Consider the following 25,945-nt stretch of genomic DNA (forward strand, 5'->3'; position numbering starts at 1 on the left):
AGAAAGAAAGCGTGAGGCAGCTCAGCGACCTGGGCAGGAGGAAGAGTAGTGACCTTGCTGGTGGACAATAAGCAAGTCGTGGTCTGCTCACACCTCAGAGGATGTCCATAGCAGGGCCAGGCAAGGCGCCCTGTGAGCAGACCCTCCCCCCTCTGCAGGGGCCCCACTGCCCTGGGAGCCCCCACGTCTCTGTGCGTGCGAGTCTCCCCTCTTACTCCCATCTGCTGTCCACAGGTCACGATGTCTCCAGTTCCTTCTCTCATGCTGGAAACTTATTAGCATTAGCCCACCAGGGCCAACAGTCCTTCTGGGGTCTTCTGTGCACACCTGTACTTACAGGGACAGGCCCAAGGTTAGAATCCTGGGCCTGGGCTGGGCCTGGAGAATGTGACTGAGGGACTTTTCCTGGTGTCTCTGCAGCTGGGTGCCCGGCACCGCCTATGGCCCAGGGGACCAAGGACAGGTGTGGGATTAGCATCGGTTCTTACCAGGCTCCCAAGAGGCCTGTGCAGCGCTGGGTAGGTTGCTGCCCCAGAGCCAAGTATTAGGTGCCAGGTAGCACTTAATGACTGAGTCAGGGCACAAGCCCGTGTCTGCAACGCCTGGGTCTACTGCTCTCCGTGTTAGGCCCATGACTCACCTCTCTCCACCCTTCCAGCTCACTTGGATGAGCCAGTCTCGTGGGCCCTCCCTCCACTGTCCCTCAGCACATGCTGCCCCCCAAGGAAGTTTTCCTCTGTCCCTCTCCCCACCTCTTTCCCAAACAAACATGAGCACTCAACAACTCCCTCCACATTTACCATTTCACAAACTTCCTCCTATTTATCACCTGAGCAGTCAAACTCATTTATGGTTCCACTTTATTTTCATGGCGAATAAAACAAGCCTTAGCTGAGATTCTGGCTGCATTGCCGCATGGGTGCTGGTCTGAAGGCCTTCCGCACGATCACTGGCCTGCCAGGACCACAAACTACCGGCTTCAGAACGGCCTAAAATAGCCTCCACACAGATGCTTCCCCAGCAGGGTCCGCGGGTCGGCGCCAGTCGGGGAAGACTTTCTACTGGCTCATGGTCACGAGTGCAAAGCAAGGACAATGTGGAGAGGTGGCATGTGCACGCGTGTGCATATGTGTGTGTGGATGCATGGGTATGTGTGCGTGGGAGAGAAGCAGACGTGGATCGTAAATGCTTTTCATGGAGCTCTGTTCAACTCAGAGAACGGTTCTTTTTCCTCTCCTCACCTTTGAGGGGTCGAATTACTTAGTGAAACGATGGTGAAAGACAACACAGTTAATATTTTATCAATACACAAGTTTGTTCACTCTTTCAGTCTGTGAATGTTGTTCACCCTTGGACTGATGGGTGGACCTTGTCTGGAGACCATGCCCCGCAGCGGGATTCTCCGTCCAGTGTGTGTGGGGGGGGGGCAGGGGGCGCTCAGTATCTTCGGAGGAAGCCTCATTCAGCTTTGGCTGGTTCCCATTGCTAGAAAATGCTTTCTTATATGGAGCTGAAGACTGGCTTCCTCTAACATCTATTAGCTGGTCCTGGCCCTACAGTCCAGAGTGAGGCAGTTTCTTAGAACATTTGGGGGACCCCCAGGTGGCCGAAGGGTCGCTGCCTTAGCTAGGATTTCGAGGACCAGTGAACACCACCAGTGAGGGACGAAGGAAGACACAACTCTGTTTCTTCTTTCATACCTTCCACTGCGCAGCCTCCTGGTGGTGAAAATAACAATGATAGGTAACCTTCTGAGAGCGCTTCTTTTGTGGGCGGTACTGTGAGCACGTGACAGTGTGTGAAAGCTTCAGTCCTCACGACCTACCTCTGAGGCAGAGCCCTCACCAGCCCCGCCTCACAGAGGGCAATCTGGGGAGCAGAGAGGTTAAGTCACGTGCCCGTGGCCATGCTGCTGGTCAGGCTGAGCCGGGCAGGCTGACCCCAGAGCTCACACTGCATCTGCAGAACTTTAACCTGTGCTCCAACCACCAGATGTCTTTGCTCGCCGCTCTCTCCTACTCACCGCTGTGAGTTAGCAACATGTGCCGCCAGACTTGCGCAACAGACCCAGAGCGAGGGGGTGTTCACCCCTCCGGTGGACATGGTCCGGCTGTGAACGCACCGACGGTCCCAGTTTATGGGTTTGGCAACAACACCACACCCTGGGCTCGTCCTGAGCTTGTGTTTCACTCAACCCACTTTTTTTTTAAACCAAGTCAGCCTATTCTGTGCTTTTGCAATTGATTTTTGAATGTGAGAGTAGGATTGGTGTGCATATTCCTGTTAAGTTTTTTTCTACAATTCTGTAAAAAATAGAAATGGATTTTCATGTGGACATAAAGTGACTGGATGGTTTAGAGTGATGGGTTGGCAGGCAATTCTCCTTTATTTTCCAAATTATTTTATTTATGGCTGTCATGATGTTGTTGTGCAAGAAGCAAAAACTGATGGAGGGAAAATGGACTTTCTAGTCCGGGCCCATCCTCTCAGTGTGTTAAAAGCTTTATAACCCCCTGGAATCCATCCTTCCAGCAAAGCCACCACCCTTCCCAGCTTTGCAGTGCTTGCAAACGGCAAGTCTGAGTGTCTTCTTCAGAGAAAGTGCTGTCTCAGCAAACTGTCCTGGAGGCCGGGACAAAGCCCCGCCCCGGGCAGTTCAGCCTGGAGACCTCGTGTGCTGAGCTCCTGTGTGCCCAGCGGCACCGGGCCAGCACCTGAGGAGGACACAGGCTGGAGCCTGTTGCCAGCCGGGGGCTGGTTCTGAGATGCTGGTTGTGGATTCTGGCTGGAATAAACAGAATCCATCATTAAACATTTTCGACTTTTAAACCAACATTAAACCGACTTTTTCTGAGGACCTGACGCATGCTGGGTACTCTGGCAGCTACACAGCTGCATAAGATGCAGTCCTTGTCCTCGTCCTCAGAGACTTGCCATCCTGTGATCTGGTCTTGTCTCTGAGGTCACGCAGAGGGTACCAGACAGCCCCAGAGCAAGTGCCTCATCCTGGTGGACATGACCGTGAAAAAGGACATTTTCTTTCCATGGGCAAATCACACTATAGTCCATGCCTGAGTCTTCTACCTGAAATTCCGCCTCTCCCAAGAAGCCTCTCTGTCTTAATTAGGAGGACAATACTAAAGGTGGGGGTGGGGTGGGATTTCTCTTCTCCATGTCATTTCCTTGTTGAAAAACCTTCAGTGGTGACTTTGGATGGTGACAGACAGTTACTAGATTTGTGGTGGTCACTTGATAAGGCACGTAGATGTAGAATCACTGTGTTGCACACCTGAAACGAATATAGTATTCTGTATTGACTAGCGTTAAAAACCAAACACTTCCCGGCTCTACAAGCTCACAGCTCAGCCCGGCCTCCCTGTCCGACCCTCGCAGCCCCAATGCTCTGGCCAGTCCGGCTTGCTCAGCGTCAGTCCCTGCCCTGGTGTCTCTCAGTTGACGGCCTCTGTGTTGTCTCAGGGCTCTGCGCACTTCCTCTCCTCCTTCCGGGGGCTGCCCCCCTCCCTCCCTTCTGTCAGCCACATCTCACCCGTCCAGCCCTCCAAGACCCCGGCCAGGCTTTACCGCCCCCTGAAAACTGCCTTAAGTGCTCGGCCCTCACTTCTCTTTGGAGGGAGAATTACAGTCGCAGTTCAGCACGACTTCACATATAGTCTTGTCTTCTCTGATGCTGTTTTGTGTGGCTAATCTTATTCCCCCAGTGACGTGGCAGCACTTTCATAACTGGCCCTGCGGACTTTATTCCTGTGGCCCCTCGTGAGTGCAAATCACGGCTCAGACACCTGACGATGCTACGTGCTATGTCCTCTTCACTCTCGTCCTTGCTTTTGCCGCTTTATCCCAGAAAGAGGGTCAAACACAGTCCCGCGGTCCATCTTCCCAGCCTTGCCCCATGCATATCCTTTTCCTTCCAGCCCAACTAGACCCTTCAGCGTGGCTTGAAATTTCTTTCCCACGTCACCTTTCCATGTTCTTGCCATAACCAACAGCATTCGTTTTGTTGTTTGCTTGCTTGTTTTTTGCAGCCCTCCCCCCACACACTACCACTGTCACGGGGCTGCTCAGCTCTGTCCCTGCCTGGGGTCCTCCCAGACAGCAGGCACGAGTAGCTAATTGTTGCCTCGGCCAGCTCCGGGCTCTCCACAGCCATGAGCCCAGAATCTTTCTCAGGGATTTCTGTGGAGAAGGGGATGGAACTCAAAGAAATTGAGGCAACAAGCAGGTGAGGGAGAGGGAGCGATGTTGTCTCTGTCCCAAGTAGCCACCTTCTGGGGACAGCTGTGCACCAGGAGTCCCTCACTCAGGAGACTTCGGTGCACTCAGCACTGTGGGCTCGGGGCCGCCGGGGCTGGCCCTGCTCCTGAGCCAACCCGCTCCTGACTTGCCTGTCACCTGCACCTGGCTCTCGCTCCCAGCAGGGTCATACACAGTCTGTAAAAACGTCTCCTTTGTCGACAGGTGAAGTCTGGAGCAGGACACCGGGGCTGTCTGTCCTCCATGCCGCTCAGCAGAAGAGGGACTGTGAACTGTGAGTAAATCTGATTGTGTTTTCCATGGCGCCTCATGGAGGTCGTGGGTTAAAGACCAGCCCCGAGCCTGCTAACGTCAGGCCCGCTGAGAGAAAACACTCAGCAATGGGCTCGTCGGAATCTGAACCACAGCAGACCTGTAATTAGGTTAGGTCTGAATGCGACACAGACGCCCTGTCATAGACATGCTACTTAATTACACTGTCCACTGTGCACTAGGTGGCCTTGTTGGGTTACATGTGTCAGAGTGTTGCAGAGGGATGCTCTGGAGTTGGCAAGGCTGACCCAGACTCTGGCTCCTATTGTGCGTGGGCTAAGCCCGGGGGTCCATGAGAGAGGGGCCTGGGCTAAGGTCATTGTCCCTGCTTTTGCATCTGGCTTTGTCTAGGGGTGGGGCGGAGAAGGACCAGGAAATACCGCCGGTCGCTTCCCTTCCCTTACACGGTAACATCCCACCTTGCACTTGTGCGGACCGGTTCATGTTGGTTCCCCCCTCGGCCAAGTGCGCCCACCTGTAGGACCCGGCCTCAGCCCGGGCCCCTCTGTGGGGCCTTCTTTGGTAACTCCAGCTAGACGTGATTTCTCCCTTTTCCGAAATTCTTAGCTGTATTCACATTCCGAGCACCACTCAACCCCATCCGCCCGCCCCAGGCTGGGAGTTCCTGGGGGCAGCCTGGGGTTCCCACGTCTGCGTGTCCCCGGTGCACCTACGCTCCGGCTGCCGCTCCGCAGGTGTGAGCTGGGAGGCTGGGCTGCCCCAGCCCCCCCCACCCTGCTTCTGGGGCTACCGGAGGCCGAGCCGCTGCTCCGACTTTGATAGAACATTGGCTTCCAACCAGTCCATGGAATTATAAATGATTAACCGTGATCAGCACACATCTTCACCTCTGTGTAAAAATAGATTGACTGTAATGAGTATTTGAATAAATCATAAGAATGGCCGCCCTGCGATCGTCTAACATCCTGCCGATGGCTGCCCGGCGAGCGAGCAGGGCGCCGGCCCTCCCGCCTAATGGTCTGCGATTTAGTGCTGGTCGCCTCTGTGATTGACGGCCACGGCTCCCGGGGCACCTCCTCTGCAGCCCGGGCTCTGGAGTGGTCGGACCCCCAGGCCCAGGGGGTGGGAAGCGTGCCTCCCCCCATCCTGTTCCAGGAAAGCCTACCTAGGAGACAGGGCTGGCGGTGAGGGAGCCAGAGTGGAAAGATAATGACCTTTGTGAGAATCGATGCCTCCTCGCACTGGAGGTTAGAGGGACCTCGTAAGTCAAGTCAAGTACGAGGGGAGCAAGCTGAGCGTGAACCTTAATGAGAGCAGAGTGCGTGGGGGGAATAGGCCTCCATGTTCTCTCCCCGTCCCTGAGGGCAGCCAGGCTCCTGGGCCACGCACACTCAGACACAGCTCCCTCGCAGGGACACAGGCTTGGCCTGCACTGAGGAACCAGGCGAAGCTTTCTTCAGGTCCCAGGGCTCAGGCACGGGAAGAGTCGGACGGTCTTTCAGGGGTTGGGGGGCAGGATGAGGGGAGGCAGGCTCTGCAGGTCTGGGACCCCCTGAGGAGGAAACAGTCTGAGAGTCTGGGGTCTCGGAGAGGAGGCTGGTGACGGCTGCATTTGGTGAGAGGCAGCGAACATGCCGGTTTAGTTTCAGCGGTGTTCCGGTGGGCATGGCTGTACAACAAGGCGCCCCCGAGCCCATTGACAGAATGGTGTTCCTCATGCTCATGCCGTCTGCAGGGCGGGAATCCAAACCAGACCCAGGAGGGGCAGCTGGTCTCTGCTCCCCCAGGTCCCACTTGGGGCCAATCAAAATCTGGGTGCCAGAATCATCCACAGGCCCATCCTTCGGGGGGCTGAATACTAGCTGCTGGCTGAGACGTCAGCTGGGCCATTGGCCAGACTCGTGTGCTTCCCCCTGTAGCTGGGCTTCCTCACCGTCTGGCGGCTGGTGCGGGGGGGTGGGGGGGGTTGGGGGGGGCGCCTCCTGGGGCAGAGGCAGAGCCAGGAGGGAACACTGTTGCCTCTTGTGACCTGCCCTCGGAGGCAGGTGGCGTCACTTCCACCACATCCCCCGACAGAGGCAGGGACAGGGCCCCAGGTTTGAAAGAGGGAGCACAGACAGAGCTCCACCACCATGCGTCGGGGGGCAGACCAGCAGTGCACTGACGCGGAGCTTGGAGCACCCGACCCCCCAGCCAGTGTCCGTCCGGCCTGGCACAGCGTGGCCTCACCTGTCTTCCAGGACAGGCTGAGGAATCCCTCGCCTTAGGTCGAGACACTGTCCCTTCACCCCCAGCATGGCCGGGTTCAGAGGGCCCCCAGGGACCACGCCAGGCTTCCTCCCGAGGCGGGACTTCCTGAGGCACGCCGGTGTCTGAGGCCCTGCGGCGGGAGGAGGCCTTTGCCTTTTGGCCCATCTCTGCCGGAGCAGGTCTGGTTCGCAGCCCGCAGTCTGACGTGCAGGTCTGGAGAGGGACCTGGACCTGTGACCAGGGACTCCATAAGCCTTGAGCCCTTCACTCCCATTCAGGGCTCCCTAGACCCCCAGCTCTGTGGCCTTCCACACTGGGGTGTTTTCCAGCCAAAGCTCGGGACGTCAGCGGCTGCCAGGGCTGTGCGGGGACGTGAGGCCGGAGCAGCCCTTCCTCCCTGCGCCCCATGTCCTCTGCCTCCTTCCTTCCCCTCTGACACACTGTATAGCCTAGGGGCAAAGGGTGGCCCTGAAGGTCCAGGCTCCTGTCCTTTGTCATTTTCCCCACCCAGATGCAGCTAAATTTTGGAAGAGAATTTTAGTGCCCTGGGTGCCTTGTTGTCACTTAAGGGTGTGGAAACAAAACTCAGGCAGCCAAGGAGTGGACACAGAACCCGTCCATTCTCACAAAGGACTGAGGTCCGAGAGCATCTAATGCAGAAAGGGAGGGACAGGGAAGAGAGGGTGAGGTGGGCTTGGTTTTGCTGGAAAGGTGCTGGTGTTTGGAGGGAGTCCTGGAGTCTTCCTCAAGTCAGCTCAATGGTAATGTTAGTACCCAGCACTTACCGGGCTCTGACCGCGTGCTAGACACCAAGCTGAGTGGGCACTTGACCGCGTTTTCTCACTGAGCGCTTACACTGCTGTATGAGGTGCTGGAATTAGCTTTGTATTATGGAGAAGAGCAGAGGCTCAGAGAACACCAGAAACGCCCTAGTAAGTGACAGAGGAAGTTAGGGATGGAGCTGGAATCAGATGAGGAACCCGTTTCACTGTGAGGCTCCAGAACCTCGGTTTACTCTCCTGTAAAATGGGTGTGTCTGATTATGTCATGCCCAATGTCCCCCTCAGTTCCGAGATTCTAAATGTGCACAAAAGACTCTGGGCACTTGCTTAAATTCCTCTAAAGTAGGGGCCACTTTCTTGAAATGGGTCTGCGTGGAAGCATGCAGTGATTCTCTGTTCCCTGCTTCCCCCTGCTGTGAAACTTAGGTCAGGAAGCAAATGTTTAATTCGAGCAGGTGAAGGAAACAGAGGCAAACAGAGAGATCAGTATTTTCAAGGCTCCAACTTGGGGGGTGTGGGGGTAATACATTGGGTTTGAAGTCCAAAGTCGGGTTTGAATCCCGGCCTGTGACTTAGGATCCTGGGCCCATCTCTCTGGTCTTTGATTCCTCTTCTCAACACCGAAAATGGGATTGCACGCGCTTCCCAGGCCTGCCGTGGGGCTGAGCGGAGTCCAGCGCGATGGCAGCCGAGCCATCCCTGCACACAGTGGCTGCTCAGAACGGTTCAGGCAGCCGTCCACCCCGTGAAGACAGAGAAAGTGGAGCTGGAGGGGCTGTTCCTCTCCATTGCTTCCGACAGAGATGGTCAAGAATCTTTCCTTTAACTGTACCTTCCATAAGGTGCACTCATAAACTATTGATATTTTAATAATATACATTAGCATCTTGCCCTTTGACAGATGAATATTGAATGAGCCATAAAGAGGCAAAGAGTAGCCAGGTATGGCGCTGTGGGGAAGCTGGAATCACGAATGGTTGTCAGAGGGAATGCCCCTTTCCAGGGCTTCTGACTCACCTCTCTCCCCAGGGACCCCCCCAGGAAACAGCCCTTAAAAGGAGCTCACATTCCAGCCCAGCCCAGCCCAGTCTGAGCAGGATTTGTCCTCAGTTTTCCTTCGCTTGGCTGGAGGGGACTCGGGAGGAGAGAGAACAGGCCACTGAAGAGCTGCTCCAGGCAGGGACGGTTCACCCCTCTGTGAGGCACCTCGGATCTCCCTATGTACCGTTGCTACAGGTGCAGGCTCCTTCCTCCTGAGCGCTCTCCTGCTGCATAAATTAAAAGTCCGCAGACACATTGTGTGCCCGCAAGAAGTCTTTCTCCACCAGGTCTTGATGGGCGCCTATGCTGCGGCGTGTGCTAAGGTTTCTACGACGTAATTTCCTGCCTCCCCCAGCTCCTGCTCCCTGCCTGGCCGCCACAGCCCCCAGTTGGCCTCGGCCTCCATCTGGGCCCGGAGGCCTCACTTGTGCAGAGAACGGTGACGGGGGCTCTTCGTTGGTCCGGCTTAATTGGGGTGATTTAATGGCATTTCTGGCAGATTCAGATTTATACGGCTTTCTGAGCCGCAAATCTGCTTTCTAAATGTAGAATTTTTGTGGAGTGGTAAAAAATAATGGCTGTTCTGTGACTCCTGCCTCCTGAGCTAGGAGACTGCAATTTACATTATGCAAATAGACGTTATGCAATCAAGGCACTTTAGCAGGAATCTGGTGGCAGAGAGGCCGCTGATGAGATGGCGAGGTCTGCAGCCCCAACTGAAGGGGCTCTGGAAGCGGGAGACCAAGGGGGAGGGGTGGGACGGCGGCAGGAGGCGGAGACTCTTCCTCGGGCCCTGGGAAGCCGGTGGAGCCTGCCTGGGGATGCGCGCATCCGGGGAGCTGCCAAGGCGGCTCTCTCAATTAATGGCTTTGTTTAATCATACCCCCTGTCCAGAGGACTATTGTCTTACGGATAATTTCGTTTGCCTAACGAGATTTTGCTAATTAAATCTCCTTTCAGTTGGTGTGACTGTGCCTGTAGCTTCTTCCTAAACCTTTCTGGAGGGGACCTGGGAAGGAGGACCGGGAGGCTGGGGAGGGGAGAGAGAGAGTAGGAGGGAGAGACTTCCCTGCAGCGAGCAGGAGGGCTGGGAGGCTGGGGGCGGGGTTTGGGAACTGCAGGGTGGCTGCCACCACCCACCTTGCCTTTCTCTCCTGCTCACTGGAAATCCAGACAGTCATAAATCTGTGTCCAGCCTGAGGGATTTCTTCCCCTTCTCTCTTCCTCTATGGCTCCATTATCCCTTCTCCAATTCTCCCAGAATCCCTGGGAGGGGCTGAGGATTCTCACAGACCGCTCTGAGTAGCTCTGGCTGTGGTTGGGGATGGGGGTGGAGGGGCCAGTGGTGATGCAGTGGTGACACTGAAACCAGTTGGTGATGTGGGAACCGCTCTCCTTGCCTTTGTTGTTAGCCAGGCAGCCTGGCTCTTCAGAGAAGATAAATTGCTCCAAAATTGGCCATTTCTCCGGGAATGATGGCATGAATCAAAGAGGAGAATACCTCCTCACATTCACGTATGCCATAGTCAGCCAAGGATAGCCTCCTACGGTTAGAGGGGCCTAGCGCTGTGCCTACAACAACCGGGCCCTAACGAATGCTGCTGTACCTGACGGTGCTGCACCTGTGCTCCATCGCCCCCAGTGGCTCTTCACCGTCTGCAGCTTCCTTGGCCTGGCTGACCTTGGGCTGTGCAGCTCCACCCCGTCTACTTGTCCAGTTTCATCCGCCACGCCCTTGCTGCCCCCTCTTCCCTGTCTGTTACAGACACTTGGACACACGGGCATTCTCCCACCCCAACACCCAGATACGCCAGGTCATCCAAATGCTCTGTGTAGCGTCACACCTCCGTGCTTTCCCGCCGCTGTTTCCTCTGCCTGGAATCACCCTGGCCTGGATCACCCCTCTCCATTCGTAATACCCAGCTCAAATATCCCCCATGCTGCCTCCTTTCAGAGCCTCCCTCCCTCTCCGAAATATGGCTGCATTCCTTGTGCCTTCTGTCGTCACAGGGCCTCAGTCGCGGTTGTTTGTCTGTCTGTCCAAGTTAAGGGCTGGACCTTGTCCTTCTCCTAATCCCAGTACCTACAATCATGCCTGGCCGAGGCAGGCGCCCTCCAAGGTTGGCCAAATGATAAGGTGGATGGATGAACCCAGGAGAAGAGGGTGAATGGTGGAGCGGCACTGTCTAGTGGGGTCCCCAGCCTCGGGACGGATGTGGCTGGGATCAGGAGCTGACTCCCGTGGAGACCACAGAGTCGCGGGGCTGCCCATCACCTGTACTGCTGCCTTCACCTGCGGGCGGGAAGGTCCCGCTTCCTTCCATGCGCTGAGCCCTGTACCAGGCGGCAGTGTCTCCTGTCACACACTCTCACATGGATCCTAAGGTGGGTGCTGTTTTTGCAGAGGGAACTGGGGCTCCTGTGTCCTCATCAGAGGACGAAGTAACTGGGCCCGCTGGCAGGGCCCGCAGGATCTGCCCGTGGTAGGTGAGAGCTCCTGTGCTTGCCCGTCTCCCCCCGCCCCCCACCATTTACGCATCCCTCCATTCTTCCACTCACCCTCTCGTCTGCCCACCCATTCACGCTCCTTATCTAAGCCACACACCTGCTCCCCTGGGGCCAGGTCTCAACGTGCTGGAATCCCTGTGCGTCTGGCAAAGCCCAAGCCGTACAGGGCGGCCTTTGGCTGCCAGCTGGACTCCTACCCAGCCAGTGGAGGGGATGTTGGGGTGGAGGAGTCTGTGTTCCATGCTGCGGGGCACAGGGACGCCCCTGGAGAACAGCTCAGACCTTCATGTGTCATCAGGGCGTGTGTGTGCTCAGTGTGCATGTGTGTCATGTGTGCTTGTGCAGGCTGTGGGGTGTGTGTGTAAGGCCAAGGCAGTTTTGAAGAGAATGGCTCTGTGGTTTCCTTGGTTCCTGATTTTCAGCGCTTTGCTCTTCGCCCCGTCGGCATTTCCCTTTGGTCACGGTGTGTCTGCCAGTCTCTGTCTCTTCACCTTGGGTCCTCATCTTCCTAACCTCCCCACCGTGCCGTGCTCTGAGTCTGAAGCATTTCTCAGTACTTAGCAGGTGCTCAACAAGTGCCCCGAGATGCACGGAATGACCGAATGAACCGAGTGAGTGATGGAATGAGTGGACAAGCATGCTCTTCAGGGTCAGACCTGAGCTGAGCCCTAGTGCTGCTACTTATATGTGGGAACTTGGGGTTTAATTTTCTCATCCAGAAAACAAGAATACTAATACTGCCTCTTCCAGCTTTCTCAAAGGGCTGTTGGTGGGAGATTATAGGGGATATGCGAAAGTGTTTTATGAACTCTAAAGCGCCCTAGAAGTAGAAGAGGTTGTTGCTGTAACGATTATTACACTTGAAGTGATCTCTGTGTTTGAAAATTAGGGATTCTGGTTCCAGGAATATCAAATCGCCCAGGCCTGATTTGAACTCTGAGGCTTGCAGAGCAAGCATTACAGAAACTGATTCAGGTTTGCCCGGCTGTGCAGACTTCCAGGGGCTGGGGTGGAAGAAAGGCTGGTGAAAGTGGCCTGTCTTCATGCAGGCCACCTGTACCCTGGTGGCCCATGTAGGTGGTCCGTCCTGGGGCTCTACAGCTGCCCAGACTCTGTGCCCCATTATCTCAGCCTGTGCTGTTTCCGCTGCCAAAATGCTTCCCCCCTCTTCTCCAGCAGTCTCTTGACCCTCTCTGCCAAGGTCCTGCCCTGTCCCCTTCCAGGGACATGCATGCCTCCCTGAGGGCATTTATCACAGGCTGATCAAGTCTGCCTCCCTCCACACTGCATGCACCGCTAAGACAGGTCCTGAGAATGAATGGGTGGTTGGGGAAAGGCCAAGGGAAGGACTGAGGTCTGGCAGATGGTCAGGATTGGAGCTTTTGAGGCACCCTAAGCTGTAGGGGAAGGTGAGGAAGAAGAAGCTCCAGAGAACTTAGCACTGCATTACAATCCCCCAACATTTCTGAGAGCCATTTCTCACCTTCCCTCATGCCCAGAAGGTCAAGCAGGCTGATCTTCCCTGGGGTCACCAGGTCTGGGGACTCCAGTCCCACATAGGTGGTGGGTAGCTGGCCCTCAGCCAGACAGGCAGTGAGGCCTGCAGGTTGCAGCTGAGTCCTGGGGACAGGGAGGTGCCTGCCTGTTGCTGACCCCTGCAGGTGAGCAGCTACCCACCTGGGGAAGCAGGTGCTGCTTCCTTCCATCCCAGCCCTTCCAGGTTCTATCTGTCTGAGGCCCCAGCTGGTGGGGGTCTGCAGGGAGCCCTCCCAGGGACTGGCTCCCTTGCTTTATCCCTGCGTCTGTAGGCGTCTTGTCCCCACCCAGCTCGGGGCCTCCCCTTCCCCCACCCTCCTCCCGACTCTCCGCAGCCCCAGGCGGCCGCAGCAGAGTGCCAGAGGCTGGAAGGCTTTTCATTACCGAATGCACTGAACCTGTTTGTGAGTGTTTTGCAAAGTGTTTAATCCAAGGTGTTCCCTCAATTAAATTAGTGCAAACATCTGTGTCCCACATCCACCTCCATTTGCATTCTGTGCCATTTATTACAGCGGGAAATTGGAAGGCACCTTAGGAATACTTAGGATCGAATTAGGCTAGGTGGGGGTGGGCATCTGGGGGTGGCCATCTGGGGGTGCCTGCGAGGTTGGTCCACAAGGTGGATCCATCTCCAGGCTAGGACTTGTGGTGGAGCCACTTTCTGGCGCGGGAGAGCGTGAGAGGGACGTGTTCGGGCTGGTCTTGTCCAAGAGGTTGGGTGAGTTTAATTAACACCTCGGCTTCCCACCTGGGCCCAAGTCCCTGCAGAGGCAGGATTTCACTGCTGTTGCTTTATAACTTTAAACCCAATTTTTAAAAAGTGTATCACACTCAAGTGACCCGCCTGGGTCTCTCCCCGGGGGAGCCCTTTGCTGCTGGCAGGTGGGTTTTTCCATCACGAAACTGCTGAGCCTTGGTGACTGGCTGGGTGTGGGTGGCAGCTCTTCCTCACGCCATATGATCCCCACGACTGTCAAGTACTCCGGGAGTCCCACTGTGATACCAACCCAGGAGGGACCGAAGGACAGGAATAGCGTCTGCTGTGTGACAGCCACGGCCCGCAGTGCTTCTCAGGCATTGTCTGCGGGCACCTCCCACCAGCCCCCTGAGATAGGGCCTCCACCAGCACAGACCACGGGAGCAGGCTCAGTCGGAAAGGTTAAGCAACGTGCTCATAGTTCCACAGCTAGAAAGAGGAGCGTGGGATTTGAACTCAGGCCTCCCCGACTCCAAAGATGGTGTGCTTCCCACTGTGCTCAGACATCTCTTTTATCTGAAGCAGTTGGTATTGGTGGTGAATCGGGGACCTGGCCACTAGGATGGCAGAGCCTAGGGCTCCCAGGGTCTAGGGTGGGTCACTCAGCCTGCAGGTGACTCAGCCGAGGGGAGGGATTCCTGGCTTTCATGGGGTAGGGCAGGGAGGAAACGGAAAGCTCCAGGGAGTGAGGAAGAGGCTCATGGGATGTTCAAAGGGTTTAAAGATCACTAGATTCCTCAGTACTGAGGGGGGAAACTGCCTGGGGCCACTGAGGGTTCCGTGGTAGGGTTCTAATTCCTGGGTTGGGGGCAATGTCAGGGCCTGAGGAGGTCCCAGGGGTTTTGCAGGATGGGTGCTGGCTTTCCAGATGCAAAATGCAGATCCAGGCTGGAGCGAGGAGCCAGGGAGGAGCAGGTGTGAGGCTGCTGTGGACTGGTCTACTACGGATCCTGCGGGGATGCCCATCTGGAGGGACAGAGTACAGTGGGTTTCTGCTCTAGGCCCTGTCCCACCCCCGTGTCCTCCCCTAATGAGACAGGGCCGTGTCTTAGCCTCAGGTTCCCCACGGCTTAGAGAGGAGAACGATCTCACCTTACAGGACTGTCGGGAAAACTGAAGGCAGAGCAGGCGTGCCTGCGCAGCTTCAGGGGTCAGAACGTGGCTGCTAGTAGCAGTCTCTTTCTTGTCCGTGGCTCTTGTCTGCTTTCCCTCTCAGACCCTCTGCCTGCGTCTGGATGTCGAGGGGCGGGGGCTCTGTCGACAAGATGATAGGCAGGGTCTTCCTCCTCCCTCCTCTCTCCCCTCCCTCTCTCATCAAAAGACTTTAATAACTGCATCTCAGCATGCGGCCCTGCCTGGGGTTTTATAAGAATGAATTGCTTATCCCAGCTCTTACGTCCTAGAAATGACAAGCTGCACTCCGCACACATTTATTATGCGCTGACTGTGTATGGTACCCAGCTCCGGGCACCACAGGGTGAGCCTGAGCATGGCCCCCAGGGCTTCCTGTCTCCTCCCAGGGACCCCACGGTTCCTGCTTTCTTTGGATTTGCTGAATCTAGCCCCTCTGCCTTTACAAGGAGGGTGTGCAGTTTCTGCACCCTTTTGTATGCCTCTGCTTCCCCACTCCAGGGTCTCTTTGCCTGGAAGGCCCGTCCCTCCACTCGTTGACCTGGGCAGAGCTCAGTTTCCGGGTGATGTGCAGTGTGTGACCGCATCTCAGCCAGGTTATCTCTCCGGAGCCCCGGTGGACCTTGGTCCTCTCACTGTGACCGTTTATCGCCCTGCACTTCAGTGATGTTGTTACTAGAGGTGCCTCGCTCCAGTAAAAGAGTCCAGGTAGAGAGTCCAGAGTGTAGCGTCCAGAGCCAGCACTGGCCCTCGCGGGCATCTGTGCTGCCCCGCCTGGAGGCCAGGTCCTTCTCAGTGCCCCCAGCAGAGGGGCAGGCCCGTTGAGGTAGAATAAATGCCTTCCTGTCCTGTGAGCCTCAGGAAATGTTTGTTCCCTTGGACAGGCCACTGGCGCATGTGAAGGGAGGGAGTCACGGCGGCAGGACAGACTGTCTCCTTTCCGGGTGTTTGGTCTGAGAGCCTGTCCCCGTCTTTCTTATCTGCCACCCTAGGGAGTCTTCCTTCTCTCCCACTCACTGGCCTCAGAGTGGGGCCTCCAGACTGAGCTGAGGACGGGCAGAGAAGAATGGTCCCCTTAATTCACTGCCCCTGTGTCTCTGCCACAGACATTTCCTTTTCCTGAAAACCCCTCTTCCCTCTCGGCACCGCCCTCGTCCCGTGCCACCCCTCCCACACCGCTCAGACCCCTCTGCGGAATGCGGTTTCTCCCTCCCAGAGCATCGGGCCTGAGTGTCCAGCACTGACCCGTCCACCCACATCCCCAGCGTGTCCGCATCTGTCCTTTGCCATGAAGTGAGTCAGAGCAGGGTCCTGGGCTGACAGTTTGCTGCCCTTGCTCCACCCGGCATGGCACCCAACGAACAAACGAATGAGACCCCTGGCCGCCCTCAGAGGGAGGTGTCTGGGTTCTCCTCGCACCCTCTGCCGCCTTTTCTGTCCCGGGGTTCCAGTGGTCCCGGAGGCACCTTTGTTGCCAGTTCCTGGAAACTGGACGCCCCGGCCGGCGAGGGAAAATCAGGTGTTAAGTTCTGCTGGGTGCGCCGAGCGGACTGGAATTACCTCCGCGGGGCCGGCCTGCAGGTCTCGGCAAGCCGATACCCTCTGTGCAACGTCTCCGACGCCGAGCCCGCAAGCGGGGCCATTGGAATAAGAGAAGAAAATGTTACACCTTCGTTTATTTCTGTTTTTATTGCATCCCGTTTAGGTTTCTGCTGTTGAATAGGTTCCACAAGACACGCCATGTACTGGTGGAGGAGCATGTCTGATGTGTATATATATGTACATGCATATTTCATACGTATAGATTGAGGGTGCATTAACATTTTTCACTGACAGCGTCGTAAACCTATCTGAGGACCACAGGCTTAGGCCAGTGCCCCACTGCCCAGGAGGTGAGACTAGTGTGTATTGGCTAGTGTCTCCGGACAAATGTCCCACCCCCTAGTGTGACCTCACCTCGTGCCCAAAGCTTCACTTCCTGAATCTGACCCCAGAGCAAATTCTTCAGGGAAAGGAGCTGGGGATCCTATTGCCCTGTGAGTGTCCGGGGTGTGGGACACTGTCGGCACTCAGTAAATTAAGTGTGACTTGGACTTATATTTATTTGAATCGATTGAGGCTGTCTGACAATCATTTAAAGTTGTGCAGTTTGACCTTGACTTAATCCTCGATGGCCTACTCCCAGACAGCGCAGGACGCGTTTACCGGAGACCCGCTCTGCCACAACAACAGAAAGCACGTGTCTCCTGTGCACCAGGTTCTGAGCTGAGTACTCCACGACAAGTCAGAGGTCCCCACCCTCCAGTTCCTTGCATTCCTTTTTCTCAGAAAGAGCCAAACAAAAAACAACCAAACAAAAAACAATCTTCATAATGTAAGCAGTGCTCCCCTGTTCACTGGGCTTATTTGGGAAAAAATCCCAGGCCTCATTCTATTTCCTCTGCAAACGCTCCAGTCAGTACTCACGGCCTTTTAGGGAGACAGGCCCAGCAACAAACAGTGTCGTGTCCCAGAGCAGTGCCAGGCCCCGTGGGCATGGGCAGGCCCTGCATGGGCAGCAGAGTGTGCTCAGCATGCCCTGGGGGACGCAGAGTGGGTCGGGAATGATTTTTATATAAGTGGTGCTAAGGCTGAGGCTGAGGCTCAGTGTCTCAGCCTAACTTGCGGGCCCCACGCTGAAATTTCAGAGCCAGAGAGGGGGCCCATCAGATAAGGAGTGAACACGATAGGGAGGCGGCCTTCGCAGGAGGCAGATAGCTGCTTACAGATGTTCCCACTCACCACCCTCCTCTGAAAGTGAGAAAAGCACAGCCCGGAAAGCCGAGGCCCCTTGCCCTCGGCCGCAGCACTGGAGATGGGCGGCAGCGGAGCCGAGGCCGGGCCGGACTCCTCCCTGGCCTCCCTGGACCTCCTCTCTGCACACGGCCTGCGCCAGGCTGGACAGGCCTGCCTCACACACCCAGCTTTCTGTGTCCAGGAATGGCTCACAATGGGTCTCCGCCTCCGCCCTCCCGCCGAGTCCTGAGGGGCCAGCGGCCGGCAGCCCGGGAACCAGCGTCCCTGCATGTGACTTCTCCTTTCTTCCTGTACAAGTTGAGCACTTGCCACCCTGCTGTCTGTTTTTCCTTGCTAAGGTTCAGTTCTAATTATGTTGATTTTCTTCATCCCACCCCCTCCTGGAAGCTTATTAGGTTGAATATTTTTATTTATTATCATTTCGCCCAACTCCTGCCAGCATTTCCAATTACTCTCCCCGCTTCCTTGTAATTGTCTTTCCGTAATGGCTCCGAAACAATTGCGCTAAATGAGGTGTCTCCTGGAAGATGAGAGTCTCACTTCATTAAAGGCTAATGTATTCTCAGCTCCAGCTCTGTGGGGCTAGCTTGGAAGGAAGACATTTAAACAGCTTCTTTTATTTTATAGGGAGCAACTTTTCAGCGACGAAGATGTCTGTGGGGTATATGTGGATGTGTGTGCGTTTCCTGATTTTAATTTAAAGAAAGTTTATAAAATAGCCTAAGTCTCTCTTATCGGCGAGCCTCTGTTCTCAGGTAGCTGAGATTTCCGCAGGTGGGGTGCAGAGCTCTGGAGCAGCATGGGAAGGGCCGGTGTATTCAGATGTCCTCCCCACCTTCCTGCCGGGTCCCCTCCCCCTCCCTCTGCCTCTGGCTCCTCGCCTGCTGGGTCAGCCCTAAACCTCTCCCAGCCTCTGTCCTCTGTTTCTGCCGCCTGCTCACTGTGCTCAGTGTCCACTGTGGTGATGACCTCCTGTTACGTATTATTTTTCCTCAGTTAATGCATCCTAACTCGATCATTCATTTGTCCCTTATTCACTCATGTGTCCATTTGTTATCCATTCCACACATGTTTATTGCACACCATGTTCAGGCATCACTGAGGATAGGGGTTTGCCCTTGGAGCCTACAGGACAGGGAGAGGCTAGGGACAGATGACGGGAAGACAGGCACTTCTAGTCCAAGATGTCGAGTGTTGGAACCGTGCGAGAGCAGACCATCCTGCAAGCACTGGGGGCGGGGGAGGGGCCAACTAATAAAACCGTGGGGTTAAGGGAGGCTCCTCCTGGGAGAAGGGGTCTGGGTTGATCTCTGAAGGATGAGGACTCAGCCAAGTGCCAAGGGAGTGGGGCCGAGGCTGTGGTGAGAGGTGGGGCGGGAGACCGTGGAGAGTCTTGCATGTCCGGCTACCAGGGGGCGGGGTGGGGGCCATAGACAACTTCTACGCAGGGAGCTGGTTTGGTCAGACCTGTGTTTTGGAAAGACTGCTCTTGCTTTGGTACCTAGGATGGGTGGAGGAAGGCAAAAAATAAAGCTAAAAAAGAAAAGGCAAGGAGGCCTTTAGGAAGCTGTCGCAAGGGATGATGCGCTGCCTGAAGGAAGGAAGTGGCGACAGGGAAAGAGAACACTGCGCGCATTGGCGAGGCATTACAGGTAGAGGAGCCACAGGCTGGGAATAGGTGGGGCTGAGGGGCAGGGGGAGTCGGGGATGAGAGCTGCTCTTCGGGCTTGGGCGGTGGGTGAACTCCTGGCGACATCCTGAATCCAGGAAAAGGCCAGGTCTCTGTGACAAGTTGCCGTAGCTCCCCCAGGACGTGGGACCCCAGGCTGAAGGACAGCTCTGGAACCGCACACCTGCACCAGTGGGCCTGTGGCTCGTGTGCAGGCGTCAGCTCACTCCTCTGAGGGCTGTTACACCAAAAATGTCAACTTCCACGGCTGAAAGCCTCTATGGAAAACAGGCTCTACTGGGCCACTGCTGGCAAAAAACGACCAGTTGTGGGGCACGGAGCCTAAACTGGCAGCAGCATCGCCGGGTAGGAAAGACAGTGTGTCTTTCACGTGGGCGTTTGGGGCATTTTTGTACATCAAGGAGGAGAAGAGGGAAGGAGACGGAAGCTGCCTGAAAGAACTCACACCAGCTACAGGCCAAGGTGTGGGAGACGCGGAGCCAGCTCTGGGAGAGGCTCATAGCCTGCAGAAAAGGGCTGTCTGCTCCCGCAGCGGGCAATGGGCTGGAAAGGCCACTGGTAACGGAGCTTCCCGCAATTCCATGCGCCTGGCTAAGACGATCTGCTGGAATAGCCACCTGGAAATCAATCTGTTGAAGTCCCAACGGATACCCAGGAATTTGAGCCGTCCTCTGTCGGGGCTGGTCCTCCGCTGTGGACAGGCTGCCAGTCCTGTCTCTTTCTCTCATCACTTTCCGGCTGCCGTAGTTCTAATTTAGAACATCTCAGAATTTCCTCCCGGTTCAGGGTCACCTGTGGCCGCATCTGCAGAGCTCATTAACACGCCCGTGTGCAGGGGGCTCTGAGCCAGCGGGTCACCTGTTGGCCCTGACTTCTGACCCAGGCACAGAGCCCGTCCCGAGGCCTTTGAGTGTTGCCCGAGCAGCTCCCGTGGCGCAGGGCCGCCTCGGCTGCAGGGTGTTTTATTTCACAGTCAAGAAAGAGTAGAAAGGCCGTTTCTGATATGTTTGGGTTGGAAGTGAAGAATTGAAGCTCACACCATGTGGCGAGTCAAGTACATCCAGAAGTGTTTTTGTGCCTCTGAGGCATTTTTTTCAGGTCCTTGGAAGCTGGCCAGCAGCCACGGTGGTAGTGGTAATAAAAGTAATAATAATGATTTCGATATTTTTCAAGACCTCCTATGTCCCTTAAAAGGGTGCCTTTTAAGCACTGGCATGCAGGACCTCATTCAGTCCTCACAATGATGCTACCATGTGGGTGTTATTATGGGCTCTGTTTTACAGAGGAGGCAACGGTGGCACAAAAAGGTTGAGCAAACGGGCTACCAGGGCTCCCCAGCTGGTAGTTTCCCTCCCAGAGTCAAGAAAAGAGGGAGTCTCGCCAGACCAGAGCCGGCCTGGGGATAGCCGAGGACCAAGAGAAATGGTTTGGTTCAGTCCTCCTTGCTGTTTTCCATATTGCTCTTCAAGCCTTCAGTTTATACAACCTAGCTCATTCATTCATTCATTCACCCATGAATCCATCCATCCATCCATCCATCCATGTCCTTCGAGGCCCTGTGTGATGCCCCTGATTCCCTGGCAGAGTTAGACCCCCCTTTGCAGCTGGTTCCCAGGATACATACATTTCTCGATAGTTGTTTCTTTTGCGAGTCTGTTGCCTCAACTCCAGGAAGGGATCTTGGCTCACTTCTTTATATATCCTTGGTGCCCAGCACAGAGCCTGGCACACCGTAGGTTTTCTATGAATAAATGCATGTTAGTAGGGAGGCCAGCATGTTTGGGAGGGAGGCACTAGAGGTCAGAGTAAAGGAGATCCCTTAGCCCCCCCACCCCCTGGTCCATTCTGGAGGAGCAAGCTGCCCAAACACACTGCAGATTGGGCTCAGCTCCCCAGGGCAATGCCGGTAATGAGGGGGCAGCTGCCAGGAGCAAAAATCTCCCTCCACTCCGGAAAATGTGGGACTGAGCTAAGCTCGCCTCCAGGGCGGGGGACTGAAGGAAGCAGCTTCGAGCTGGGTGTTTATTCTGATGAGGTGCTTATGTAACTCCAGGCTTCCTGGGCTCCCGGGGACTGGAGAGAGCAGTGAGGAAGCAGACAAGCAGAGAGGCAGCACTTGTGCTTGTCAGACCGCTGGAGTGAAGAGGTGAGCGCCTCCGACATCTTCCTCAGAGACTTAGCACCAGGGCAATTGCCAAGCAGCTTTTTTTTTTTTTTTTTTTTTTGCAAAGGATAAAATGTGTCTTTACATATTCAAGTGCAAAAAGTCACCAACAGCTTTGCATCTTCCCGATCTCACTCTGATTGGCCTTCCTCCAAGGCTGCCATGGGTGCCAAGAGCTTCTGCACTCGGGAAGAGCAGGGCCACGCCTTCCGCAGCTCCCTCTGGAGCCAAGGCACCAGGGCTCTGGTCACAGCACAAGGGCAGCGAGGGGAGGAAGTGGGGGGAAAGCGGACTGGCTCTGAGAGCCGGGATCCTGGTCACTACACAGCTGCACGACTTTGGGCAAGCGGCCAACGTGTTCTGAGCCTGTTTCTGTGTCTGTAAGATGATGAGAACTGGCCACCCTGCCTGTCTGGCTCCCAGGTTGGTTTGAGTTTCCGTAGCTGCTGTGATGCATGAGGTCATGACCGCTTTGTGGTGCTGCCTCTTGTCCAAGTCAGGTAGCACCAAGTCCTCTTCCCTCCCTGGCCAGCCCTCTCCTCCTCCAGCTCTAGTGCTGAGTCAGGTGTCCCTGCCTCTCTCTCCGTGACACTGAGGACAAGGATCCAGCTAAATTCCAAGTCTGAGGTCCTCTGGGGCTCCTGCAATCGACAGACCAGGCCTCCGGAGCCCAGGAGGAATGGAAACGCACCTGTGTGCTGCAGGGCAGTGAGAAACGTGGGACAAGAAGTCCGGGACTGGGCTGGACAGAACACAACGTCATTCATCCAACCAGTGCTTGCTAAGAGCCCACCACGCGCCAGGCATTGAGCTAGACATGGAAGATGTGAAAGTGGGTGCACAGGCCCTGCCCTCTCAGATGCTACAGTCCAGTGGACGTTTTGCATTAGTGCGTGCTCTTCTGCATTTTATAGATGAGAGAGAAAATAAGGCCTAGGAGAAGAAGTGGCTATCACGTGGTCACATGGCCAGTCAGTGGACACAGCAGGATGAAAAAACCCACCTTCTGAAGATGAGCTGGCACATGCCAAGGGCCTGGGACCTACCTAGTGAGAACTTCATACTCGTTCCTATCAGGTTTCCAGACTGTAGGAGCCTGTCCCTTTGTCCCACGCAGCCCCTCATTGGCCATGAGCGCCAGCCTTGCTCATATGTTGAGGCGGGTTTTTAAAATTCGAGGGAGCCGCCCCCAATATGAAATCCACAGAAGCAGGATGGGAATGACAGGGGGCCTGAGGCTCTGGGCTGGGGATGTTTTATTGTCTCATTCAGCCAGTGCCTGTGGCGAGCTTTCTGAGTGGGAGGCACTGGGGTGACACTGCCGAGTACCTGCAAACCTCCTACCCTCTAGGGATGTATGTCTTAGTGGGGACAGGGGTTGGACAATCAGCTGCACTGAAGGTAGATATTTCGAGCAGGAGATAAGGATTATGAAAGACATGTATGGGGCGACATTAGAGATTAACCGGATGGTGAGTTTGGGGTTGGTGGAGGTGGAAGTGTGGGGCAGCGAGGCACAGGCTTTGTTTCCTTCTGGAAATCGCCTTTCACATAAGGCCGGATTTGGATGGGCTTCCGGTCAGCTCTGACACTCGTGTCTCTGAAGCTCAGCACCCGAGGCAATGCATCACCACTGAGAGCCTCTCTCCCCTCCCCGCTCCTGCCCCCACCCCCGCCGGAGGTGAGGCATCCAGGATACGGGCCCCTCAGCTTCACCACCCACCCCTGCGGATGTCTCAGCGACCTCCCTCCCTTGCAACTAGGAATCCCGAGTAAAAGAAACACAGAAAACCAGGACTATTGCTCTGAGGCCCCTGCACCTGAGTGGTCCAGTCCGTGAAATGGGGACTTAACCCACCCAGGAAAACGAAGGCGGCTCCAGAGCTGATTCCCAGAAGACAGGGGTGGAGCCTCCAGTCCTCAGGAGCCACAGAAAACATTTCGTTCCAGGGCAGCGGTGACGCTGGGGACTATGACAGCAGCCCCATTCCATGGGCACAGAAAGCCTTCCCTCCCTCCACCCCAGCCCCCTCGGCAGCCTGGGCACCTGTTCATTGGTGATTTTGTTCGAGCATCAGAGGCTTCCTGGGGACTTGGGTGGCCCTGCCTCCGGCAATCAGGTGAGCCCTGGTGCAGATGGCCCCAGGACCAGCAGCCTGGTCCCGTCACCAAGGGGCCGGGATCCCCCAGCCCACCTCATGATTGGGGGTCCACTGGGGTCAGTCTTGACTGTACTTCAAGATTCAGCAAGGTCAGGAGCCTTCCTAGGAGACTGGACAAGCAGAGGAAAGGAGGTGAAGACGAGGAGGCCTCGTGGTCCGTAGTGCTGGTTTCTTACGTTACTTGTGTCTGCCTGTGACCACCACAGGTCGTCGTGGGCACCCACCTGCCTCCAGGCGGGACTGCACCTGACCTACCAACCGGATGGTGCAAACCTGCCCTGTTCCTGAGAATAGCCATTCACAAAGAGTAAACCCCGCCCCGCCCAGAGGAAAGAAATGGATGAGCAGCAGGGGTGCCACGTTCTGGGGCAAGCGCAGAAGAGAGAAAGCAGGCCACGGACACTAGAGCTGGGTCTCTGCATGTGGATGTCCCTTGAATGGTCTCTTCAGATGCCATCAGAAGCACCCTTAAAAGAGACATCTGACTCAGGATCAAGTGTCATCCTTCCTCTGGTCTCTTCCCCCGCTGCTCAGAACCCTGGCTGGGCACCGCAGGGGCGAACCCAGAAACAACACGACATTCCCGACCAGGAGGTGCTCACTGCGTGTGTGTGTGTGTGTGTGTGTGTGTGTGTGTTCAGTGTGGGGACAGGGAGCAGGCCAGATTCCACCCAGCAAGTACCGGCACTCACTAAGCTATCCGGGGCTGACAAGACGGGGCTCCCCAAGGAGGCCTCTCCACTTAGCTCTGGGGACAGGTTGTCAGCTGAGCCTCCCCGACCAGGGTCCTGATCCTCATGCCCAGTCTTCAGAGCTTCTGTTTTGTCTGCCCACCCCCTGACCTGGTAGCCCCAGGGAGACACCTTCCTCCCAGGTCATGGTCCGGTTCCCGGACTCTCAGCAGATCAACCCCGCTGCTCTCTGGCTCAGCCTGCCGGGGTGGTTGCGCCGGCTTTAGTAATGATCTTCCTCCAGGAGCAGGGACACAGAAGAGCGGCTGCTGCCTGGCTGCTGCCAACATCAAAGCTTTCCGTGTGGCTTTGGTAGAATGCTAAGAACTGAGAGATAATTAAGTTGCATTTCTGTGCATTGTTTACCGTTGCTCTCAACCAATCGCTATTCCATAGGGGCTAATCTGCACAGAGTTTTTTGTTTTGGGGTTTGTTTTTTTTTTCCTCTTTTGCAGTGCCTGTTTGTGCCACATTCTTCATTATGCTTCTGTTACAATTTTAATTTTACTATTATTAAATCTTCCCCAAAGCTGTATTATTCTGCACCTCTGAGCTCGAATTCCTGATTTGGAGACTGTTTGCATCTGGGCTTGTTCACAAATGATTGTTCTTGTTTACAAAAGAACACCCATTACAACTGCACGGCAGGATTCCTGGCTCCCTTCCCTTCCCCCTGCCCTGCTCACCTGGCTGGAGGAGGCGGGGGAGACGGGGGAAGGCTCCTGGCAGCTCATGAGATTTTGCTGTTGAGGTAGCATTTTCATGGATTCCAGTGGCCAAAGGAGTAGATAGCATTTGCACTCAGGGGGTGGGCTGGCAGTAAGCTGGCCTCAGGACACCAGCCGTGAGGGCTTCACATTCACCGCAGCAAGGCCGCACAGTCAATGGTGAGGACCATGACCGCTGGCATCAGAAGAGCTGGGTAGAAACCCAGCTGCTTCTCTTACTGGGCACATGGCGTGGGGCAGCCAGGTAACATCTCTTGGCCTCAATTTCCTTGCTTTGAGAACGAGCAGGAAGATGCTGATGCTGCCCCACGGGCAACAATGAGAACCGGTGACGTTTTGGGGCAGTGCCCTCCAGCTGTAGGGGCTTAGTAAAGGGTGGGGGGAGTCATGTTGTCACCATGACTGCTGTTTTCTCATTCTGTCTCCTGTCCGTTTTTCTTCCTCCACTGCCCATCTCCAGCTTCCTTGCCCCTTGGCCTTTCGGGAGGACTGTGAGGCCCAGGCCTGCCCCAGTCTCAGCCATCACTGAGCCAGTGGAGTGAAATAGGAGCCCTTTGTCATTCGCTCCCAGTGACTGGGAATGGTAGGAATCAGTTACTTGCTTTCCCAAGACAGAAAGAGCGGCAGAGTCCCAGGAGCCCGAGAGTGAATGGGGCCTTGCCGCCATGGAAGGCGGCTGGCCTGGGTCTCTGACAGCCCAGGGGCAACTGCCAGCGCCCCCTCCCCTAGCCGACGGCTGGGCCTGGCAGGACCAACGCGGCCAGCCTCCCAGGCGCTCTCCCCCGCACCCACTCCAGCGCCCCTGCCACCTCAACTTCCTCCTGAAGTTTCCTCAGCTTCTGTCTTCCTCTGTCACCCTGTCCCCCCATGCCGCCGTGCACACACTAAAACCATAACTTTTTCCCCCCCTTTCCCATTATCTCTAACCCATATACTCTGAGAAGTTTAATTTGTTCTCGGTAGTAATCACCATTAACTAGAAATTGTCTTTCTCTGTGTAAACACGTCATTAGTGAAGCTGGTTTTCTGCAGGGTCCAGATTTCATTTTTATTAAAATGAAACACTTTCAGGCGCCTCACTGTGTCCAAGGAGAGAGAGTATAATTTTAACCCATTGGGTTGGC

At 55.6% G+C, this 25,945-nt stretch overlaps 1 protein-coding gene across 3 annotated transcripts in view; it reads left to right on the forward strand.

Moving 5' to 3' along the window:
- The window catches only part of PKNOX2 (PBX/knotted 1 homeobox 2), a 241,786-nt gene that overhangs the window by 55,956 nt on the left and 159,885 nt on the right, over window positions 1-25,945 (forward strand). For all 3 annotated transcript variants that reach the window (XM_036014674.1, XM_028527641.2, XM_036014675.1), the window contains exon 2: window positions 4,477-4,546. The gene's annotated coding sequence lies outside the window, so the exon portion shown is untranslated. The remainder of the gene's footprint in view (window positions 1-4,476; window positions 4,547-25,945) is intronic.

Source organism: Phyllostomus discolor, chromosome 13, assembly GCF_004126475.2.
Source record: "Phyllostomus discolor isolate MPI-MPIP mPhyDis1 chromosome 13, mPhyDis1.pri.v3, whole genome shotgun sequence".
Taxonomy (NCBI): Eukaryota; Metazoa; Chordata; class Mammalia; order Chiroptera; family Phyllostomidae; genus Phyllostomus; species Phyllostomus discolor.